Genomic DNA, 6,081 nt, shown 5'->3' on the forward strand with positions numbered 1-6,081 from the left:
TCAATCCATTCACCATCATCTATTGACGTCAATTTCGCTTTCACCGAATTCAAGCGTCACAGATTCGCCCATTGCTTCCCCTCATCTGTTTCATTCACATCATCTCTACCATTACATTCACATGCACCCTTGTTAATTCGGTGTAAAGCACCTTGGCTAAAGCGCTATATACATTCATTTAAGATAAGATAAGAAGATAATAATGGCAGGTGATGTCGACTTGATCTACGAGTTGGCTAAGAGCTTTGATTGCCGCGATGACACACACGAGTGATGCTTTCCTGGGTAAACAAACGCAAGGATGACTTGAACAAGATGCGAGACGCCGTCTTAAAATCCCATATATTGTAAACGTGGATAATTTCTCGGTGAGAAACTTTGGTGGTAATATACAAATGGCACACCTCGCACCGATACTGCAACAAAGGCATCAAACAAGGAAGGACACGTAACTTATTCACAGTGTGCTGACGAGATATCGTGTTTAGTTTGTTATCGTTCCCCCCGTACCTCGAATTAGCACGGTTGGCTACGTACGGCGCTTAAGAAGTTCAACATACAGTCCATACAGTACATACAGTCCATACCGTTCATTCCGTAACATTTTTAATTGACAAATAAAGGCAAAAAGAGAAATTGTGATAGCTATTAGTCGTCTCTGATTAGTTAATGACACGGACATTTTGTTGTATGGGGCCGTCCATAAATGACGTCACGCACCTAGGGGGGGGGGTCAGACATTTGTGACGATGTGTGACGAGGGGGGGGGGGGTTGAGAAATGTGACGTCACATCAAAATGCGCAACTTTAAATAAATATAGACGACACGTTCTACTTAATTAAATCGACGTTTTAATAAATGTTTTCTCCTACAACATCAGAGTGCAGCGCCCCATTAAATACGCACTACAATGACAATAGTTTAATGCGATTTGAAGCATGTTTTATTTGGGGGGGGGGGAGGCAGAGATTTGTGACCTCATATTTGAGGGGGGGGGGGGTCTAACTTTTTGTGACGCCGTGTGACGAGGGGGGGAGTCAAAAATCGTCCAAAATCGCGTGACGTCATTTATGGACGGTCCCTTATTGCATACCTGTCAACCCCTTATCAGTGCCTACCTTATTACGGACCAATTCAGACCTTATTGGTCACCTCGTGCCCCTTATACTTCTCAACGTTCGCCCTACAAAGTCCATTCACAAGGGAGATACACAACACAAATAGACCATTTTGTTGTTGTCGTTACCCGTATTGAAACGGCTGTACGCCGTGTGGACCTGCAAACTCAGTTCCCCTGTGCAAGAATACGGGGTAACACCGTAAGCGTCGACACGGTTTGTGATTGTTTATTTCGACACAACGTAAGCCCTGGGTGCCATGCAACTCCGCGAGCCACGCTCGTTTTAATAACACTGGTCAACAAAAAAACTAAATTCTGGCCTGGACTTTTGCAGCTGTTTTAGACTAATTTCAGGGTGCTGATTCCAAATCTGATCTCAGATTTGCTCTATCACATCTCATTTTTATGCTATCGGCATACCCCATTTTCATTGATTTTACCTGAAATTAACTCTGTCACTTATGATTGCAAGTTGTTGCGAGTCAGTGACTGCTTTAGTGTTAAAATGTGGTGCTGTATTTTTAGGATAGTGTGTTTACAATATCATTTTATGTAGATATCCACATTTATTTAATAATTTTCTTCTGCAGTTTTTATTGAAAATGCAATATTTGATATCTCAATAACCTGATGTGGAATCAGCACCAAAAAATTACCTTCAAACCTTTGGAATACCTTATGCCAGAAAAGTGTGTTAACCAGTGTAATCGACTCGACAGGAGCCGTATGTGCGCTTCGTTGACGAGAAGGTTGCGGAGAGGTGCAGCTCGGGTGACGATGGGCGCTTTGAGATGTTCGCAAGCTCAGTCGAGGTTGTACCAAATTTTTTTTTCATAAGAAAGGAAGTTTTTTTTTTTTAAGCGACAAATCGTCCACAGACCATCATCGCCATCGCACAAATGCTCAGGGCAAAGTCATAGGGTTGCGACATACAATTGCTTCACGTTTACTCCACATGAGTCTTGATGAAAATCCAACTGTGTCACGACACTGTTTGAAAATCAACTTCCGTTTTACTGGCGATCGCCAACTCTGCTGGTAAAGCGGTTATGACGCACAGAGAGGTATCTGCTGCTAAATATTATATTTTATTTTACGATTTAAAGCTTTCGTGACTGCAGGGATTCATCTTCTTGGTTCTTTCAGTAAAGTCACGTAGAATGTAAAAAATAAAATAATAAAAATAAAACATAATACAATTATTCTCACGAGGTTTCGGCCACAACGCAAGCAGCCGTCCTCAGGTGGAGAAACGTCGTGATAATTATTTTATTATGTTAAATTTTTATTATTTTATTATTTCCATTCTACGTGACTTTACCGAAAGAACCAAGAAGATTGTATTTTATGTTCTTGTAGATAGATGTAACCGTGCTCGCATTATCCATCTCCTCCCGTGATCGTAACGAGGGGACACGCCGGTTAATAAAGCCAACAATGAAAAGACAAGTTCGGAGGCGATGAATGTGGATATTTTGCGTTGTGTTCTGCCCTCCTCTTGAAGATCGAGTGACTCCACCACCGAGGGACACCCGAAGGTTGTGGAAGGGCAACTTCCTTATTTCAAAATGTTCTTCTGAGGAGCATTCGTGCATATGTAATTTTGATCAGATGCACACCAATCGACCCCACGTTACACAACGCCTCACTGCTCAACCCGTGTATTGTAACAGTGTCCATCAGCATCTGAATTAGGTGCCCTGTACCCTGAATTGACTACACTGCTGGTGGAGGTAGGCCTCGGCAAGGTAAGGTAAAAGTGTAAAAACAACGAGCCTACCTTTACCCTACCTTTTACCTTACCACAATACAATCACTCTACCCTACCTTTTACCCTTTAGCAGGTAAGGTAAAAGGTAAAAAGCAACGAGCCTACCTTTATCCTACCCTTTACCCTTACCCCTTGGCATGTCGACACCTTTACCCTTTTACCCGGTAAAAAGGGTACAATTACCTTACCCTGCCGAGGCCTAGGGGTAGGTTGCCTTCTGTGCAGGCACGTGAGTCTATGGGTCCAACCCATGGTCATCATTATCTTCCATTCACAATGATTACGTGTGATTCGTTAACATTAAGCTCCTACACCGGTTACATATAGACACGACGGATAAAAACATCGAACAAACTGTCGGCAAACCAACCGCAATTTGACACGTAGGCTGTCGCGACTAATGTTTATGCGTGATTTTTAATCGATGTTTTTTGGGGGGGGGAGGGGAAGGTGGTCAGACTGCCGTTTGAGTAAAACGGCCGTCGTCGTGTCGTGTGTCCTCCTCCAGACGACACAGGCAAATGAATAATAAGTTGCCACGTGAACAAAAACGCGACAATGTATTATTGCTTCAGCACCCCCGGCGTGTTGGACAGCAAACCACAACATTTCACGACACATGAGCAAGTTTGTTCACGTGACGACTTCATGTATTTGTTTAGCTTTGTCGGGGTGCACGTGACACCTTGGCGTTTTACTCAAAGCGGACAATTGTATTTTGTAAATAGTATAGTCTATGTTTTATATTTGTAGATTGTAGATGAGAATGGAAAAGTGCACGCAGAAATACTTATTTCCTGAATGTCATATGAATATTCAATAGCACAATTCCATACAATGTGGTGAATGTAGCGGCCACTAGTTTCTGCAGGAGACACATGAGCCTATTGCCTATACAGCAAACGATTACAAGAACATCGATTATTACAAATGGTTTGATCTTCCACAAAGCGCATGGTCCACCCTAAACCGCATCCACTGCACAAACCATGGCAAAGGGGTATACCCGATGCACCAATGGAAATTTTAAAACTCTCCAGTATGCGACTGTGGTCATCCAGAACAGGCCGTACAACATACAATGACGCAATGCCCCCATCCACAAATATACAAAAGAGACGTCGTGACAGCGACATTTGGGTGGAAAAAACCCGATTTTTCCAGCGGCAGGCATCGGGTTTTTTCTTTAAGACAATGAAACCCGATTTCGGGGAATTAAAACCTGGTTTAATGAATACGAAACTCTGATCCAAGGCTTAGGCTGCTTCCTCGTCGGTGCTGCTATCGTACTCGTGGGGGGGGCCGTCGGGCACGGGGTAGTCGTAGAATGCGGCGGGCAGGTTGGTCTTGATGAACACGAGGAGCTTCTCCTCCACAATCGTGGGCGCCAGTGAGTTCCTTAGCTTGGAATGGATGAAGCCCATCGTTGAGAAGTGCGGTTCTGCAATTCGAACCAATTAAACCGGATTTCTCCCAATCTCAGATGATCGGGTTTAATATAAAAAGACAATTAAACCTGATTGTCGTTGCTCTGCGGTCTACGTCAGCCGTGCGACAAGAGGAAGAATGCAATTCGGTGAATTGTTGGAGACATGGGGACACCTTGCCGGTCAATCATCATCTGGGCAGAGGTCGCAACCGGGTACCCGATACCCGTACCCTACCCGATACCCGGCTACCCGTACCCGACCGGGTACGGGTACGGGTAGCCGTTTGCGACCCTGGTGCGGCCGGGTACGGGTACGGGTAAGGAATCAAAACCCGGTTGCGACCTCTGCATCTGGGGCAAGAGCCCTGGACAGGGATGGACTCACAAGCAGAGGGACCAAGGATAGTGTGGGAGATTTGGAGGTGCCTTGACAGTCGGTCATCACCTGGGGCAAAGCCCTGGGCAATGATTGACTGGCGGTCAGGACAGACCGGGAGGGGGGAGGGGGAGAAAGAGGAAGTGAGAGCAGGGGGTGTGGGGAGTTCCGAGTGCGGAGTTGCTGGAACGTGCGTTACCTGCTGTACGACCGGCTGCGTTACCTGCGGGTCATCAATAAAGAGACCTTTGCTGGACACCGCGTGAGCAAAGGTCCCTTCAAATGTATATTAATAATTGTTTCATGGATGCATTGACACCTTGATGGCAGTGCCAGTATGTGCAGAAAAATATATATCGCGTAACAGTTGTATATTACATTTAATATATGTTATATAGTACATAACGAATTGTAATACAATCACCATGCATTGTATAATGCATCGCATAGTATAGTACATTTATCATGCATTGTGTGCTACATAATGTACTCGAGTGCATCTAGCACATTGTATGCCACACAATGTATTCCAGTGCATGTATTTAACATCATATATATTCGAATGCACGTAATGTACTTTGTTTACTTCTCGTCGATTTTAAAACACTTTGCATCCTAGACAATGTTACTCCAGTTCATTATCTTTTATTCTTGCGTGCGGCAATATGTTCCGGGGATGAATGCCAATGTTGAGATCTGCTTGCCACGAGGGGGCTTTAAGAGAGAGAGAGAGAGTTTGTGGCGGTTTTTTTTTTTGGGGAATGACAGTTTATTCATCTATGTTTTGAAATTGTTTAACTTTCATCCACATTGACGGTCTGGAGACCTTTGAAGGAGGTGGCGGGCACGAAGGTGACAAGAGTGTACAACTTGTTGGGGGGGGATCTTCATCCTCATTCCTCTTCCTGGAGAGCCGCGCACGGATCCGGTACGGCACGTCCCGCACACGCTTGCTCCACACCGCCTTGTTGAGACGAGTATCGATGCGCACGTCGGGAGTGCCCATCTCCTTCTCGGCAAACTTGCGGATCTCCTTGATGGCGCGGGGAGCACGCTTCTCGAAGCCAATGCCGTGGATGCGTTTGCGGACGTTGATGGTGGAGCGAGTCTTTTTCTCGCCACCCTTCTTGGCTGGCGCCATCTTCGCCGCCGCTGATGTCGAAGAGCGTTGTTCTGTTCTTCCTCTTTTGGTGGAGCACAGACGACAACGGTTGACTGTACGACGGTGCATGGCCTGGATTGCATGACCACAGTCGCACTGTGGCTTGTCTTTAATGCATCTCTGTGTATGAGTCTCTGTGTGTGTGTGTCTTTGTGTGTTTCTGTGAGTGTGCATCTCATTGTGTCTCTATGGGTGGTCCCTAGTTTGGGTTGCATGGCCACA

General features: G+C 45.3%; 1 pseudogene; it reads right to left on the bottom strand.

Moving 5' to 3' along the window:
* Positions 1-5,442: 5,442 nt before the first annotated feature.
* On the bottom strand, positions 5,443-5,860 carry LOC144728274 (large ribosomal subunit protein eL31 pseudogene; annotated as a pseudogene).
* Between the last annotated feature and the right edge of the window lie 221 nt (positions 5,861-6,081).

This window comes from Lampetra planeri, chromosome 28, assembly GCF_965212315.1.
Source record: "Lampetra planeri chromosome 28, kcLamPlan1.2.h2, whole genome shotgun sequence".
Lineage (NCBI taxonomy): Eukaryota > Metazoa > Chordata > Hyperoartia > Petromyzontiformes > Petromyzontidae > Lampetra > Lampetra planeri.